The following is a 19,773-nucleotide window of genomic DNA, read 5'->3' on the forward strand; positions in this document are numbered from 1 at the left end:
CAAATAAATCCCACTTGAATGGAAGGTCACAACTGTTAAAAAATTAAAAGCAGTAGAAGAAAATGTAGGAAAACATACTTGTAATCTTATAGGTGGTGAAAAACTTCCTTATACCTCAATCCATAAAGCAAAACTTGTAATATTAAAATAAACCAAGGTAAAAATATAAGCAATCAGCTTAGAAAAAATATTTGACCAAGTATAACTAAGAGCCAACAGCCATTAACAATTAAGAGCTGTTGTAATTTGCTAAGAAGACACCACTAGAGAAAAATGAGCAAAGACGGAAACAGCCCAATTCTCAGAAGAAGAAATGTAATGGCAATAAACATTTGAAACCACAATCAAACTCACTACTAAGCAGAGGTATATCAGAAGGAAAGACAAAGCATTTCTGCAGGCACACTGGTTTGGTTAAGAACTCAGACTGGTGTGCCAGACCTCCTGGGTTTGACCCCAGGCTCTGCTATTACTTGCCTGTGGCCTTTGGCAAGCAACTTAACCTCTCTTGTGCCTCAGCTTTCTTATATGTAAAATGGAGATTATAATACATCTCTTTATTGTAATGATGCAATGGCATAATATATGTAAAGTGCTTTGAATAGTGCCTGGTGCAGAGTAATCACGCAATAAATGCTAGTTCAATATCTTTTTATGACATGTGCTCAAAGATGCACACACATCTGCTGCAAACACACATATACACACATACACTCAAGGCACACTCAGAAGTTCACTGCAACGCTATCTGCCATAGTGAAAAAACTAGACTTAACTTCAAATGACATCACCAGGCAATAGCTAAACAAATATTATGCCTCTAAACTATGGAATGACAATTAGCTATGAAAAAGAATAAGGAAGATTTGGGCACCATTATAGGAAAGTATCCATGATGATTAAGTGGGGGAAAAAGCATGTTCTTTATATAAATACACTATGTGTAATTTGTATAAATAACATCTGTTTGTGCACATGTATAATATACATGGAAAATATTATGGATGCTTGATATATTATCAAACTGTTAGCAAAGGTGATCACCAGTGAGAGAGGGAAGACTAGGGGAGAGGGTGAAAGGGAGAGTTTATCAAATAAATTTATATGTTTTTCTTTTCTCTTTCTTTAAAAAAAAATAAGCTTTACATCTAAACATTACAAAAAATAAAATAGAAATCATGATCAGTTAGAATAAATTCTTGAAAACAACTGTCTCAGACAATGGTAAGCAAAAGAAGATGGTGAAACCAAAATGTCCTGCAACTTTTTCTTTTTTTCAAGAAAAGACAGAATGTGATTGGCAAAGGAATTAGGCGAGTTATGCTTCAAAGAATATCAGTTTAGCTACGGTTTTTCAAATACTTTGAACATGGGCTAAACATGTCAAAGTCATACATCTTTCACAGACAGGGATTCTATAATAAATAGTCTCCATTAATTGTTTCCATTGTCCATAATATTTTGTAAGTTTTACATCCCCAGGAAAATAATGTTTGCCAGATTCAAACCAGGGACCTTCAATATTACTTAGATGACATAAACAAATTAAAATGAGACTGACCTAAGCCAGTTGTGTTTATCAACCTGATCCCCTCTGAAAAGGAGAAATGAAGTCAAATACCCTTTAATACTATTTATTAGTGGAGTAATATAATACATTTTGACAAGTTGAACTGTTGTAACAGGCGGCCGTTGAAGTCTCTACAGGGCCTGTTTAGAATGAAAACAGGAGTGAGAGACAGCTCTATAACTGGGTTTCAAGAACAGCTCAGCCATCAACTATATCCTAACCAAGTACTTTTATCCAGTTAATTTACGGAGGGAATCCCTTAGGGTCTCTAGCCGTCTACCACTGTAGCTCATTAGAGTCTAATATCCAACTTTTCTCATTGTAACACTGAAAGCATTTATGCTTAAAATGTAATTAAACTTAAAACAAACAAGATCTTTATTCCCTGACAGTCCTGCTATTTTTAAACTGACAACGGCATGAACTTATATAGGATTATTTAGAGAGCACTATACATTTCAGCCACTCATGGCCAAGACATTTGCCCAACTGTTCATCCTGCATGCAATTAGAAATCTAAATAGTTGGGTAACGGGTTTCTATTGGGAATTAAACTTGCAGATCTCTTACAAACGAGTAATGTGGTAAGACTTGCTGTCCAATGAGGTGTCTTATTGAAATATCCCAGGCCGTTTCACTTGTCACAGCTGTCGTTTCAGCCGCTTGCACTCACAGTGTATAGCTTTCATTACGAAAATAGAAATTTGTGTCCTAAGTGCTGTTACATTACTAATGCTAAATATTTAATTCCCTGGGGTTCCAATTATGGTTGAGCACTGGCAACACTGATTCTACTTTTTAATAACAACTGTAAAAGCAATTTGAGCATTTTTCAATTAATTAAATACATAGTGAACGAGTAACCTCTTGTCATTTTGCCCTCTAGGACCCAAGCTAATTGGTGTAGAATAAAATGTTTTGAAAATTAACCGATATTCTGGTCTGCACAGTTATACCATTAAATTACAGTTCGCAAAATGAAGTTTGTCTTTTAATAGTTACGCTCAATATAGTCTGCAGATGTTAGAAGGTACCTGTGGTTTATATACTTAACTGTGCCTCTAATTAGAGCAGAGTTGAAAGCTGAGTGTCATTCCTCTAAACACCAGTCAGTATCAATAATATTTTGCATTGTTCACAGATAAATGCAACAAATTCCAACACGAGAGTTTCCCAGCTTTCAGGAAGCATATTTTCCCAATTCACCTTAAACACTTATAAAAGTTGACCCTGAAGAATTCCTATCGTTAATTACACTCACACGAGAAAAGTTCAAAACTAGATTTTTAGATTTCTTCACAAGAGTTACAAGTCTGACATCTGGGAAAGTCCTTCCTCATTAAACACTTTGTTGAAGTTTCTCCTTCTGCCATAGAATGGTGTCGTAAATAAACTCTAAATTGGTTTTTCAGCTTTAAAAGGATGGTGAGGATGAATCATAAAAGCAGATGCCGTTTTACCCACATTTTAAAATGAATCTTTTTGTGAAGTGCAATGAAACCTGATTAAAGAGACCATCTTCTTGTAGAAAAACGTCTCTGACAGGTGTTCCTCCAGCTCCGAGTCTTGATTGGCCATAATCTAAAATCCATGCTCAGAAAGTGAATGCCTTTTCGGCAGCTGTCTTTCTAACAGAGATGATCCTCTAAACAGGTTTCACTGAATTAGGGATCTCCGCAAAAGCATTATGGTTCATGGAGGAAGACACAGAAAGTGAAATGAATCACTCTGGGAGAGAAGGAAAAAAATTAGAGAAAATTGAATCATTTCCATACCAATTTTTAGGATTTAAATCTTTAATATTTCTAGGATGTTGGTAACATCTTTGGGAAATGAATTTTAATTATAGGATTAACTTGATAGCACCAGTCTGTGAATATAAATAGATCAGCCTAAATTTCTGATTTTTAAAAAACTAACCTGGATAATGAGAACATTTTAGAATTAGGGGGTTGGGTTGACTTCTCAGGAAGCATTCTATACTCCATCAGCAAATACACACACATACACAAACACAAATGAAAGCAAAAATACAAATTTGTGAAAGGTTTATTTAAATATTGTTCTATTTGGAATGTAATATCTTAATAGACCTTCAAAAACATTGGTTTAATACAACCTATCATTAACAATTCTTAAAACAAAAAGCAATAATTTGCAAATGACAAATTAAATCCAGTTATACAAATTATTCTTGTCAAAGACTCATTTTTTTCCAGCTCAGAAGCAGTTATATTTTGAAATTTGAAAGTAAAAAATAAGGGAAACTTTTGATTTGGATGCAAGTGGCACAGATATGATTGTTAGTATTAAGAAATGGATCAGAGATATTCCAAAACACCTTAGGCACCTAGTATTGAAAAATAATAATTTCATTAACTGACCACTACTTTGGTGGTGTTTTGAGGCCAAAACACCACTAAACAAGACAGTATTAGTTCTTTAAAAACACTGGACAGTTATCTTCAGTAACAACTAATATCACTATATTTAGTTGTAGGGTCCCCAAATTATGCAACTAACTAGTCACTCCTTGAAGCCTAAATGGACTAACAACTAAGGCCACTCTGTGTAGTTCTGGGGTGCCCAGATTACGGTACATGACTAACCAGTCAGTCCTCGGATCCCAAAGGGGCAGTCCCCACTCCTCCAGCCGCAGCAGGGTGACAACTCGTTGAAGAAGACAGACTCCCTCAGGATCACACGCCGCTCAGGTTCTCCTCCTCTTGTGTTGGAAGCTCTGACATTTCACATTCTCAGAGCGGTGGGCAGCCCTCGCTGCACAGTGAGAACCAACGTGTCTGCACACTGTAGACGAAGAGGTTTCAGCTCTTACTCATCAGTATGGTAACTTAGGATCTCCCGGGGGAAACCCACAGGTCTGGGAAGCAGAGCTCCCGGACTCAGTCTCAAGAACACTAACAGACCTTGGACACGTTGCTGGACACCTCTGCCCTTCTGGTCTAGTGGCTGTGACGTGGGGGACAGTGTAACCCCTGGGCTGTTCTCAGGGTCCAATGAGAAAGCACGGTGAAACCCTGGAGATGCTGCTAAGCACCACGGAAATGCCAGACAACCAAGTTTCTAGTCTAATATTCACCTGTCAGCATCTTTAATAAGGCATTTTTCATTTGTTTCTGTGCAAAGAAACTAATGTAAAAATATATGGAGTAGCTCCATAATAATGTGCGTTAAAAATTAGAATCATTAAGGGCTCTGCAGCTTTTTTTTTAAGATTTATTTATTTCTTTGGGCTGTGATGGGTCTTTGTTGCTGCACATGGGATTTCTCTAGTTGCAGAGAGTGAGTGTTGCTCTTCATTGCGATTGTGCGGGCTTCTGGTTGTGATTGCTTCTCTCGTTGGGGAGCACAGACTCGAGGTGTGGGGCCTGCAGTAGTTGCAGCTCGTGGGTTCAGTAGCTGGGTTGCACATGCTTAGTTGCTCCATGGCAGGTGGGATCTTCCCAGACCAGGAATCCAACCCGTGTCCCTTGCATTGCAAGGCAGAAACTTAACCACTAGACCGACCACCAGGGAAGCCCCAGTCTGCAGTTTTGACAAGAGATGCTTTTTTAGAAAAGCATGTTTTAGATGTGTTAGCTTTAGTTCCAATGTTACAAGCTAAAAGAGCATATGTTCAGCATTTTATTTAAAAAAAAAAAAAAAGGAAAAAGAAGCAGAGAAGAGAAGGAGAATTTGCAGGATAGTAGGAGAAGGAAATGGCAACCCACTCCAGTATTCCTGCCTGGAGAATCCCAGGGACAGAGGAGCCCGGTGGGCTGCCGTCTATGGGGTCGCACAGAGTCGGACACGACTGAAGCGACTTAGCAGCAGCAGCAGCAGCATGATATACGCATCATTGAATAAACTATGAACATAAGATGAGGCCTGTTTTAAATCTGATTTTCTTTTCTAAGGAGTATTCAACTAGCTGCCTTAGCTCCCAGACACAAGGCCCAGAGCTCCCCTAGCCTGGCTAGAATCAGCTTCTCGTTGCAGAGCTTTGTGGGTAGAGAAGCGTGTTGAGGGGAGGAATTACAGCAGCTCCGCCCCACCACTGACTAGAACAAAGACAACCAACACATTAATAAAGAAGAGTTTTCAGGGAGAGAAGGGTTGGTGGCAAGTCAATACCCAAGTGCAGTATCTGACCTGTTAATGGGTTTCGGGAAGTCCTTTCTCAGGCAACCCCCCCATATTCTCATGAGTTTCATCACCTAGTTTTCAAGTCCACAAAAGTATAAAAGCAGTAAATTGAAAGGCAGAGGGAAGGCTAGGAGTGGGTGTGGGGGGCAGGTGGCAACAGTGAGAAACACAGCTGACAGCCACTGAAGAAAGAAGACTGGTTTAAGAAATGCCCGTGAGAATTAAAAACAAACAGCAACAAAAACTAAAAACAAAACAGAACACCCAAGTCCTTTAATGAAAGCTGAGTGTGATTCTAACTGAAGACCATGAGTAATTATCAAAGTTCACTGACTTGATATCTCATTTTCAAGATAAGAGGGAAAGGTATGATCCATTTTTAAAAGGTTTCCATCACAAATAGTTAATGTTCATTTTTCAAACTTGGCTATCTTGAGTAACCCACTCCTCGAGGGTTCCAGATTATCGTGGTTTTTACTGTAGTTAGATAGTTTTATGGTTAATGTACTGTGGTATAAATAAATATAGCTTAGCCTAAGTGTCTCCACTGAAAATATGTATGTCATAAAATGACAAATAAAATAGGTCAATAACCAAACCCACAGTAAATAATTCAAGCACTAAAGTACATAACATTAGAATAAACTAAAACGAGCCTTCTTCAACACTGACCATAAATATATTCACCATGACTTTTCAAAATGAAAAACAAAAATGTCCTAAGTGGGGAGAAAAGAGAGAAGAAATTGCTCATTTGTACCCTTTTGATAAAATCTAAATAATCACACATTATATTCATGAGAAGAGGCTGTAGGAGAATGAATCTAGGCTATGCATCTGGGTAAGGATCTAGTAATATTCTACACTCATTTATTTCACAACATAATGACCTATTAGGTGCTCAAAAGATCATTGTTTATCTGAAATATAATTTACAAGTGCTCTGGCTGTCACATAAATAAAAGAAGCTAGATATCGCGAGTATCATCAACTTTTCTTGGAGGTGTTTAGACCTCTAAGACCTATGGAAAGGGAAAGAGTTTGAGATTGTAAAGGAAACCACTCTACTGCTGGCTACAAAGCACACCTTGATTCTGACTGCATCTGGGGGCAAAACCTATTGGGGGAAGAATGTCCCATTCTGGTTATTTTTCAGAGTAGGAGACTGTGGATTATCTGTTGTTGTTGTTCATTTGCTAAGTCATTTCCGACTCTTTGCAACCCCATGGACTGCAGCACACCCTTCTCCAAATAGGACCAGGAGATGATGCAGACAAGGCCAGAGTCCCCCTTCATGGCTCCCCTGGCACAAGCCTTGCTACTGGGTCATCTGTTCAGTCAGGAGATAAAAGATGTCCTGATTTGTGGCTTTGGGGAAATAGGGTAGCAGGGTGAACTCTATGGAGCCTCTTGAGAACAGAGCGTGGTGACAAAGACCATCATAGCATTAGCAAGCCTCCTCTACTTGCTTCCCTGATGCTAATAATGTCAGGGTTTTAATAACCCCACTGTTTTAGGTTTTAATTTACATGGTTATTTGGTTTGAGTATTTTATAGAGTTTATGACCATTTGACGGGGAAGGCAATGGCAACCCACTCCAGTACTCTTGCCTGGAAAATCCCATGGACAGAGGAGCCTGGTAGGCTGTAGACCATGGGGTCGAGAAGAGTCAGACACGACTGAGCGACTTCACTTTCACTTTTCACTTTCATGCATTGGAGAAGGAAATGGCAACCCACTCCAGTGTTCTTGCCTGGAGAATCCCAGGGACAGGAGCCTGGTGGGCTGCCGTCTATGGGGTCGCACAGAGTCGGACACGACTGACGCGACTTAGCAGCAGCGGCAGCATGACCATTTGAGCCATTTGAGGCAGGTGTACTTGCCTTTAATGTCTACTGGCCTAACTGATGCTTTGCTATACTGTCTACTTTATTATTTCAAAGACAGGATATCAGTAAAGCTGTGCAGTTTTTCTCATAGACTGAGAATTCTAGACAGTATACTAGGTCATGGACATGGGTATTCCCCCTCTAGCCTTACCCAGTTTATGAAAAGCTCAACTCTACCTTCCAGGTCCAAATTCCACATAGCCCAGCAAAACACAGGCAGAGCACCAAAGATATTACCAAATCACTTTATGATAAGGTTTTAGCTCTCATATCATTCACAGTAAGCATCTCATATGTCTATCTCATTAAGACACCTGGGTTAAGGATTAATTTTACAAACTCTTATACATGTCCAGTGTATGCCATTGCATCTTTCACTCCACCAATAAAGGACATTTCAGGCCGCTGCAATTGATTGGCAAGTAGGGGCAGATTACTCGTTGTTTATGCTATTCTGAAGGGAAAAAATTCAGGAATTTAGAAACTATAAAGGTAAACTTAGTGAAGCCTCAAAAGGCTATTTAGAGACAGGGCAGAAGAAAGGGGACATTTTCCTTCCTTTGAGCAGGGTTTGGCAAACTGTAGCCCATGGGCTAAATCCAGCCTGCAGCCTGTTTTCATAAATGTTATTGGAACACTTTTGTAAAAGTGTCATTGGAACTCAGCCACACCCACTTGTCTATGGCTGCCTTTGCGTTGCAGTGACAAAACAGTTGCAACAGACATTGTCTAGCCCACAAAGCCAAAAATATCCATTATCTGGCTCCTTCGAGAAAAAGTTTGCCAAGTCCTGCTTTAGAGGCTCTCTCTGTGAGGAGGATGGGAACCCCAGGGGAGCTGCTCCATCCTGGAAAGTTAGTTCGCCACCCCTGACCTTGAGTGCCTCTTCTCTGGTCTCCCCAGCCCTGAGGCATCCAGATGCTGGTTTCAGGGTTATGTAGTAATTGCTCCTACCTAATGGCCTGAAACACATCCCTCTTTCCAGTTGTGAGATACCCAATGAAGACACAAGGATATGAGGTTATCAGAAGTGTGGCTGAATCTGTAAGTTTCCCTTCCAGCTCCACATTTAAAACTGACAGAGCTCCTGGGTCTCCTTCATCTGTACATTTGACATCAAATGCAGGAAAATCCCCCAGAGGATGATGTTAAAGGATATGTGGGATTTCACCAGAAAAGAGTGAGTGGAGGGAAGGCCTTCCAAACAGAAGAGGCCACAGATGCACAGTTGTTACCTGTGATGATGGAGGTGTATGATGGAAATGGTAGTCCGTGCTGGGATCTACTTTAGGAAAACCAGCCTCTGGAGAGAAGGGTGCATGGGCTGGAGTGGCAGAAATGATGCCAGACGGGTCCTCTGCTCAGGTGGTGAGCAGCCTTGTGAATGGGGCTGAGAAGCTGGGGAGCATTAGGCAGAGGGTGTCTCTAAAGGATTTAAGCAAGCGGGTGACATGGTCCAATCTCTATGTTAGGAAGATCACTCTGACAGCTCGGTTAAGGTAGGAGGGGGAGAGGAGCTATCTTTGCCCTCCCATAGGCTGCTGTTCCCTCCCCATCACATCCACTCTGAAAAGCCCTAATCACCCTTTTCGTTGTACTCCAGTTTGATCTTCTTCCCCAGGGATCTCAGAGCACCTTCTAGACAACTGCAAAAGTGGTATAATTCCCATCCCAATCATTATTTTCTTGACTGCCTCCTACTCCCATGCTTCTCCACTTATCTGGAGTAAAGGGCCAATTGCTTACTGTCGTTTTGTTTCATTCCTATTTTCTAATCTTCTGCAGACCAATATTTTTGTAAAATATAAAATTATGTACTTGGATATCACAGCAATTTCAAAAAACTATTTAGGTTTCTAAAACACTTTCTTTTCTTTTTGGTATTTATCTCGTCACAGGCTGATAAGTGTTTGTGGGCTTCCAGTTTCTGGTCCAACATGTAAAGAGCTTAGATGTCAATAACTCTAATATAAAATAAGTAAAATACTGAACAAACTGAAAAATCATCAATCCTGCAAGAGTCATAAGAGAAGTGAGGTTACAGGGCAAACATTTGTCCCCAAAATTGGAGACAGAGAGACAGGTGAATACAGAAAACCATAACTTAGTAGAGCAGAAGCCCACAAGCAGAAACCTCCAAGAGAGCAATAGTGGGATACGAGAAGCTGAATTGTAATTGACCAGATGCCAGAGGCTCAGTGTAGACAACTCTGAGAAGCAATGGGGAGACCCAGGGGGACCCAGTCAGAGGGAGTTTCCCCACACTTTTATGAGTTTTACTTCCAGGAGCTCAACCAGATTCTCACAGTGAATATCCAGAAAGAAAAAAAACACACAAAAAAACACAAAAAATGTTGAGTTTCTGTAAGGGGGAGGGGAAAAGGAATTATTTTAAAATGTTCCAGAACTCTCATCTTAACAAGATCTGTCCTCAGGGGAAACTATTTTAATAGAACCTAACCTGCTAGGGTATTACCAGAGCCTAACTGACCTGAGGGAAAACAAATACCCATTTCCAATGAGCTCGAGCCTTCCACAGGGAAGAAGGGAAATATGTAACTCCAGCCTACTCTAGTCACCCTGTCCTAGCTAATGAGGAGGAAGACTAAGAAGGATTGTGAAGTTCAGGCAAGAGGCATAGGCTCATTAAATCAGAGACCTAATCTCATTCACTGCTGGTGAGAATGCAAAACAATACAGCCACTTTTATAAGCCAGTTTGGCAGCTTCTTATACATCTAAATACTCTTACATATGGTCCAACAATAGCACTCTATGGTATTTACCCAAAGGAGTTAAACATTTATATCTATATAAAAACCTACACACAGATGTTTACAGCTCCTTTATTCATAATTGCCAAAACTTGGAAGCAACCAAAATGTACTTCATTAGGTAAATGGATAAACTCTGGTACATACAGAAAATGAAATATTATTCAGCACTAAATAGAAATGAGTTGTAAAGCCATAGTAAGACAAAGAGAAACCTTAAGTGCATATTATTAACTGAAAGAAGCCAATCTGAAAAGTCTAAATACTTGATGATTCTAACAGTATAACATTATAGAAAAGGCACAACTATGAAGACACTAAAAAGATCAGTGGCTGTCAGGGGTTGGTGAAGAGGAAATGAGTAACAGGCAAAGCACAGAGGATCCCTAGGGCAGTGAAACTATTCTGTATGATACTTTAATGGTGGATCAACATCATTACACATTTGTCCAGATCCACAGAATATAAAACATGAACAGTGAACCTTAATGTAAACTATGGACAATGGGTGATGGTGTCAATACAGGTTCATCAACTGTAACAAGTGTACTACTCTGGAGGGGAATGTGGACCCTTGTGAGCAAACAAGTCACAACTCTTTCTCAGCCACTCAAGAATATCTAGGAGCTACTATCCACATATGTTCCAGTCCCCTGCTTCGAATAACAGTCCCATCAGCTCCACCTCAACAGGTAGAAGAAAGTCAAGGCAGCCTGAATCCTTTCTTTTTCTTTCTGCTGTGAACATCGCAGTTGTTCCTCTGGAGGAGTAGATGTTCATTTCTATGGGATCTGAGAGTTGTTAAGTTGTCCTCCCAATATATGTCAATGATAGTAAACAGATACAGACAGAAATATCATAGAGAGCTACCTTCAGAATTTATAGTCCTCCAGCTAGACTACAAACTGTGAGGGAAGGATCTTGCCCAGTGTGGTCCCTACTCAATGGCCAGCACTGTCCACTGTACCCAATACCCAGTACATGCTAAGTAAGGGCTTGTGGGTGAATGTTGAAAGTAATATGATCCAGATAATGTTACTTACTAGTCACTTAAGCATATATTGTAATCCAAACTCGCCAAGCTTCTAAAAACAAAACTATTCTCCAGTCCTTTTTTCCTGGAAGTGTTTTGCCCCTCCCTCTCTATCTTTAAATCCCTCTGCACAATTGAAATTTAGTGTACTTAATCCATTGAGCTGTTTAGGGGACAGCTATCGCCAGGAACATTCTTTCACTTTCCTTCCTTTATATACTATCGAACCACATCTTTTTTTTTTTAAACAAATGTTGCCCAGTAATATTGAACAGTTCATCTCAGACTTGCTTTCCATGGGATCATTACAGCTGTATCACACGAGGAAAAAACATTTAATAATGAAAGAGAACACTTTTTTTTTTTTTTTTTTTTCAGAAACCTGCCTTTCAGAGAAAAGAAAATGGACTGATCGTGTTCTCTGGCTGCTTCAAGATTGAGTTCCAACCCCCCTCGATATTCTACTAGTACCTCAAAACCAACTGATCTGCCCACACTGTCTTTTCTCCATTAGACCTTCTTCTCTTAGGTTCCCTGTCTTGAACCACCACCACCACAACCTAACTGCTGCAGCCTTCAGGACATCCTTACTGACATGTTCTTCCTTTGCCTGCGTTTGTAACCCTTCAGTCACATGTCCTTTTATTTCTAGCATCTTAACATCTCACATCAATCCACTGACATCCCTCCTTCCCCTGGCCACTTTCTCAGCTCCTGCAACTGATCTCACTCCTGGACAACTACTTGCAAAAACCACTGAAAGAGTCTCTTATCATCCAGTCTTGCTGGTCTCCAATGGACTCCCCATATCACCACTGAAAGTTTTACCTCCATAATGCAGAGCTGATCTGGTGAAAGGAAGATGAAGTCCAAGCTGCTCTGTCTGGCATATAAACTGCTGTTCCAGCCTGGCCCCTGCTTACTCTCATTTCTTTTCCATCTCTGCACACATATCTCCTGCTTCCTTCGAGCTCCTCACTGACTCCCAAAGGCACCAGGCTTCCCCTTCCTTCAGGACTCACCGTGCTGAGCTGAAATGGTCTGTTTATGCCTCTGTAGCCATGGCAGATGCTAAGCTCCAAGCTCCACAAAGACAAACACTGCATGCTGCTCACCGTTTCAACTCTAGGCCTGAGTCCAATGCCCACTTTGTTGAATGCAGGGAACATGTATTCAGATTTGATTCCCTGAATTTATCACAATGTTAAAACCCAGCAGGTATGCATAAATAGTAATGAATACATGGAACATTCTTTTGGTTAAAATCCAGTTCTGAGATTAACATGCTCTACCTTGTTACTTGTACCCATACTGGGTGCCAAAACCTTTGGATGGCACGTACAGATGGTGAGTTAGACATTTATTTTTGACGTCTGTAAAACAAAATATTATGAAGAATAGGGTTGTGATATAAGCATCTGAAGACTGAATTTCCAGAACTGGGGACAAGCATCTTCAAGTTGGCAGCATCTGCTTTGGAGTCAAAAGATCCTTATTACCACTGAGGCATTTCATCTTCCCGGGACTCAGCTTCTTCATGTGAAAAACACGTCTTCTCCAGCTTCAAAAGCCTGCAAGTGGGAGCTGCCTGCTATTTTTATGCATTGAATTTGAAAGGTGTTTTGAATAAAAAGACTTCTGGAAAGAAAAATTAAATAGTCTGCTAATGTGTCTTGCAATTGACACTTCAGTATATTCATACATAAAGCTTAAAGATGGCAGGTAGGCTAAGGTAATTTAGCAATGTAAGTTGTTCTAGAAACACTTTGTGGATAAAATATACATAAACAATTATAGACAAAATTATAAAGTGCTCGGTATTTTAAAAGAATATACAGAGAATATAGCAATCACAGCAGAGTCAGGAAGTCTAGTGGTAACCAACCTATGATTTGCAGTATTTGTAAAAAAAAATTTTAAACTATCTAAAATAGCACCATTTTCTGTTTCTCTTCTTTTTTTTTTTCTTAAACTGCTAGATAAACAGTATTACAAGATGATTCCACAATGCTGGGTCATTATGTATATTTGGAACTTTTAAGTCGCCCACCTCATGTAGCACTTTCATAAGACCCAATTCATCTTGGTGTCCTCGTTGGCAATAGTATACAGTTGAGGGTACTGGAATTTATATTATTATATGTAAAGCCCTGAGTGTCTTAATTTGGATGTCTTTTATAACCACTTTGATCAAATCTATGATTTATATAAACTTAAAGAACTCTAATGGTCCCTTAGGTGGCTTCCTTTTTCCAAGTTCCTGACATAAAGGGCCTCAGTCATATTAGAGAGTCCTGGTTTAGCCTCCTAAAATTGGATGCATATTTAGAAAAGACTCTCAGCTCTCTTCCTACCTTGAATGCTTGAAAAAAATGCAGAGAAATACTTGTATTTTCTTAGGGTGCCCAAAACAGTTTCTTAGTAAAGCCATCAGCTCTATTACCATCTTACAAACATGTTCTTTATGTAACTTTTATCTACATGTGATCTTGCAGTTTTAATTTTGGAGCTCTTCTAAAAGAATTTAAAGTTCTTTTATTTTAAACCTAAAATAAATAAAACATTTCAAAGTATTATATAGTCTTAAAGGTTATGCATTTAAGACATTAGAAAGGTACAAAATATTTTATCCCTTATCAAATATAAAGGGAAGAAAATATTTTGGTTTTCACGAACTGAGCTTCATAACAAAAACATACTCCCAAGCCCTGGTTTTAGGAGGAAGAGTATTCACTTGTTTTTTCTCTCAAATGCACATAATTCAAATATTACTCTTAAAGAAAGCCTGCCACATTTCTGGTGAGTTCCTAAAACATAGGCAGCTATTAAGTATACTTTGGGGCAGTCACAAACCATTTTAATGTCGCGGGAAATTCTAGCCAGACCAGACTGCACCCCACTTTCAATGAAATGCACTGCAGCTCGTTTCTTTCTCTTCCTAATGTCTTTTTTTCCCCCATATCATGTATATGCTCCATCCCAGCTGAAGCCCACCATTTTCTGTGAGGCCTGTTCCAGCAGCTTCAGCTTTCCTAGTCTCTTTCCTAAATTCTGAAGGTTCTGGATTTCTAATAACACATAATCATGCTGGTCTCTATCTCCGTTTCTTTCTACTTCTCCCCTGTCCCCATCCGCTAATCTAAGAGAGCCACTCCAAGGGCTCAGGGTCTGTGTTGCTGTTCTTTATCATTAGGGGTCCCAGTGCCTAGAAGTGCTAGACAGACATGCTTCCCTTGCTACTTTATGACGAGTGACCACTGGTATTTATAGATTCCATGTGTCCACAATATCTTTTGTCCAGGTCATTTTCAAGGGCAAGGGCTATTTTATTGTCTTATGTAATTTATATCACTGTGGTCATAGCCATAATGGGTTAAAAATGAAGTTATACTTAGAATCACTGCAGGATTGGGGTCTGCTTGGCCTAAGGTGAGGTCCCTAAGGCCTCGCTCGAAAAAATTAAAGATTTATAATATTGACTTTTGTTAGAAGGATTATTGTAACCCCTTAATGACACCCAAAGTTTTCTAAAAAGAAATGGAGCTACATCTTCAGTAAGAGTGCTAAAGGCAATATATGGTAGAAAATCAAAATAAAATTATCCTTGAAAATTCTTTCAGAGGGTTTCTCCCAAAATATAACATAGATGGCTTTGTATATACTTCATTACATCTCAGTAAGTATACCAGCATAATTTCTACCAGAGTTGGAAACAAAGCCATTCTTCCACTAAGCATCATATAAAGTAGCTGCATTTTAGGGGCCAGGTACTAGAAAAGATGGGTTTCCCAGGTGGCTTAGTGGTAAAATATCCACCTGCCAATGCAGGAGACTCAGAAGACACAGGTTTGATCCCTGGGTCAGGAAGATCCCCTGGAAAAGGAAATGGCAACTCCCTCCAGTATTCTTGCCTGGAAAATCCCACAGATCAAGGAGCCTGGCAGGCTATAGTCCACAGGGTTGCAAAAGAGTCGGACACAGCTGAGCATGCCTGCACTAGAAAAGATACTTTTTGTTTTTCATTTCCTTCTTTTTCTTCCTACATGCATATAGTTGAATTAGATGGGCATGAAATGCAACACAGCTGAACACAAATTGTAAAGATAATGAATTTATTCTACAAATAAAATCTTCAGGCAACACGGTAGTGACAAAAGTTAAAGTCTACAAATTGAAAAACTATTACAATATACCCTTGAATGTTAAGTCTCCTATTAACACTTGGAAATCTTCCCCAAGTAACCTGTCAGCTTTGCAGACCTGTTCTATAGTGTCTGTCTGCCTTTATTCCTTTACACAGAAATTGCTTCCCCCGCCCCCAAAAGTCAGTCTTTTCTCCAAAGTATTTCTCTAGAAATAAGAAGAAAATCTAGTTTGTGGAAAAATGGTTTTTGTTTTTTTTTTTTTATATCTAGCTACAAGTTATTTAAAATAGTCTGTATGTTTTGAAATCATAGACAAATCCAGTTAAAGCAAAAATACCACAAAAATGTAGATGTTCTCTTTGTCTCCCCTTCCATACACACAAAATCAATTCTAGTCTTAAAAAGACTCTATGTAATTATCATATGACCCACAATCACACTCCTGGGCATTTATCCCAGGAAAATGAAAACTTATGTTCACATAAAAATCTGTACATGCATGTTTACAGCAGTTTTATTCATAATAGTGAAAAACCAGAAACAACATTAAAGTCTCAATTGGTAAAATGGTTAAACAAACTCTGGGGCAACCATACCATGGGATATTACCCAACCATAAAAAGAACAGAATATTGATAAATGCAAGTTGAATCTCCAGAAAATTGTGCTGAGTAAGAAAAGTCAATCCCAAGAGGTTATATACTATATGATTCCATTTATAGAACATCCTTGAAAAGAAATAAAAGATTATAGGAAAGGAGAACAGCCTAGTGATTGCTAAGATTGAGGAAGAGGACCAGGAGAGAAGCATGTATGACTATAGAAGGGCAGAGTGAGGAATCCTTCTGGTGATGGAAGTTCTGTATCTGGGCTGTAATGACACCAATGTCCAGGTTGTGATACTTTCCCTACAGAGGGGAAACTTACTAACTAAAGGTACAGAGGACCTCTCCATTATTTAGTAAAACTGCATGTGAAATCTGTAATTATCTCAACATAGAAAGTTTAATTAAAAATAAAAAATATTCTAGCCTAAAACACTCACTTTGCTGTACGGAGTTCTGAGCTTAAGAATTTTTCATAGCACTCTGTGAAAACTATAGAAGTGGATGAAGTACAAACTAGGTCATGTACAAAAACAGTCACTCACCACTACTTCTTCAGGTGTCATCAGCATCTGTGAATCTCTCCAGTCCCCTCACTAAGGGCTACCTCTGGTCAGACATAGTCCTTGACAGTGTTCACACCACACAAGCCAGAGGCCTGCCTGCCACAGAGGAATACTTCCGTTTTCCTTCAGCCGCCACAAAGGCCACAACAAGGAATTTCCCAATGACAAGGCAACCCCTCATTATTCAGTCTGCCCAAATACAAGAACTCCGTGAAAGACTGGATGTCAACCTTCTTTACATAAACCAAATATTCAAACACGTAACAAATGCTCTGCCAGTTGAGATGATTTTTCCCTCATACCTGAGTTGAGCTAATAGGTTTTTTGAAAAGAAAATGTTCCATTCCAGAGGGACTATTATAGAGAATTAAAATTATATATACGGATACCTTTTAAGTCTTTCTTCTTCCATAAATATAATAGGGTCGCATTAAATTTTAAATCTATTCTAATGATATCAGATTGCCAGAAGAATTGCTATAATGGAGAAAGTGATTTTTCTCAGGGGGGAACCCTCTTTTTCACGTATAAACATTCATTCAGTCCAATAAAGTCATTTTAGAAAAAAAGTCAACATATAAAATTGATTTTATTTTTTCTATACTTTGATTAAAACAGCATTCAGTAACATACTATAACACTAAGCATTTCAAATAAAATTGGTGATCAAGAAGGGCATAACCTCCTTCTGCATGACAACTGTGGATTTTAATTGGAAAAATCCTGTAATCTATAAGTAAGAATATCCAAAACATATTTAAACCACTTGAGCACTTGATTTTTCCATGTCCTTTGCATCTAGATTGAATAGACCACAGGAAATTTCAAAGACTGATTGGTGAATCTAAAAGGGGGGAAAAAAAAAAAGATCTATTTAGTTGTCATGATCACTGTTACCATCAACCCCTAATATATTCCTATAGTTCACCAACCTCACTTAATTTTGCCCAGCTGCTTTATGCTTGGGAGAAGACAAATCACTAATCAATCATGTACACTAATTAAAAATGCTACCTTTTGGAGGCATTGTAATACCTTAGTAATAGGGGTGAGGATTTCCTCTAACTGCTTACTTTTAAACATTTTTGATAACACATGAACCAGGATGCAGTGAACATTTGCAAATGCTTAATGCTAGAGTCTACATAAAATATCAAATTGCCCCCCTCAAAAGTGGTGGTACAATTCTGCAACTGGTTGAGGTCACATGGAAAATAGAATTATATGCTAATTTGTTCCTATATTAAGTTATCATAGAGGGTCAGACCAAACAGAGTAAAATGAATTCTGGAAAAAAATTAACTAAGTAGATTGGTATGTACCGTATCAAAGTAAACTGTTTATCTTAATAGATATAAATGCAAGAAAGGTTTTTCAAACGGGGCATTTTCTCCTTTTCAAAAAAAATAAATGTTTTAACCAACCCCAGGCAATGACTTGCATGATTTAAAAACACTTTATCTAAATAGTTTTTCCCTAAAGGAGAACAAGGGCAGGATAGTTTTTTTCAAGGGGAGAAAAGAAATGGAAAAGGGCAGAGTATCCAAAAGAGAATAATTTCCCCAGAAAAAGCTTTGTTTTATCTATGTACCTATTAAATTTTACTCACATAAATAGTTCTGCACATGTATTATAAAATGAATAGCCAGGTTTAAACTACATGATGGGGTCAGGAGGTGCTTACCATATATATTTATTATTTTACTCCAAAATAAACTAAACAATAACATAGATGTTTTCCTTAACACAGATTTGTCTCAAGAAAATATGCTTTATTTTTTTAAATTACTGAGGAGAACGATCTATATTTATTTTTTTCTGGAGGGTATACTCTGTAGATAAGTCTTATCCATAGGTAAGTTCTTAGGATAGGAGATCAACTTAGAAAACTATAAACCAAATTAATGATTGAAGAATTTGGGCTGTCAGTTTCACATATGATGATGGTGCAAGCTTTATATTTCTATTTTCAAAGGTCCTTTATAGAAAAAGGGGAAGAATTTGGAGGAGAGGATAATGGAGAACTAAAATCTTATAGCATTTGAAACCAAGGGACCAGTAGTTTTTTATAAAGTATCCAGTTTATTGCAGGACACAACTAGGACGAGTAACAGAAATCATCTGTCTCACACCCTCAGGCAAATTCCTGGGGAAAAAAAAAAACAAAATGATAATTTTTGTTCTAGAGTCTATCCTATTTTCCATTAAAGACCTGTTTGTATTTTTCATTTTATTGCAACATTTCCGAAGCAGTGCTGCAAAAGAACTAGCACTCACAAAGAGTCATCTGAATTTTCTTTAAATCAAAACTCATTAATTTCTAAAGGGACTTTACCTATTGCTTTCAATAAAATTTCATTACTATTAGTTATCATAAAATATGTTAGGTTATACCAGTTTAGGCATAAGATCTTCAGGCTCCTCAATGAACTATAAAACAAAGCTATATACTACTTTACTGTCATTCTTGTTTGAAGGGCCTTATATTTTAGGGCCTTAATCCATTAAAAAGTTGAGAATTACATTTGGAAAGGAGGGGAAAGTCTAACCAAAATGGAAGCATGCACTGCTGCCTAAAATATCAGGACTTAAGTAAATTAATCTTCATTCCCAGTGAAAGCAATCTGATGTCCAGGGACTGGGAATTATTCTACCATAAAATACAGCACATTAAATACTACAATAGACCCATTTGAAATGTCTTAACATAATTATTATGTCATCTACAAATGACTGGATATAGACTTATATGTTAATATTCAATACCAGAGGTTCTAATGCAAAAGATGCTGAAATGGTAAATATATTAAGTTGGCTAAAGGTAACAGCAAGTAAACCAGTGTCTATTCTATGACTAAAAGTAAGACTCCAAATAAGATTTGAAAAAGAATCGATAAAAGCAAGGGCAGAATATTTGGACCCTGGTTATCACAAATAACACTATCATTCTGATGGTTTGCATATAAAACTCCTTATCTCCACTAGTTGAAAAGAATGAAAAGCTTCTCACAACCAGCTAAAAAGAAAGTCTTTACCATGCTCCTT

This window comes from Dama dama, chromosome 4, assembly GCF_033118175.1.
Source record: "Dama dama isolate Ldn47 chromosome 4, ASM3311817v1, whole genome shotgun sequence".
NCBI lineage: Eukaryota > Metazoa > Chordata > Mammalia > Artiodactyla > Cervidae > Dama > Dama dama.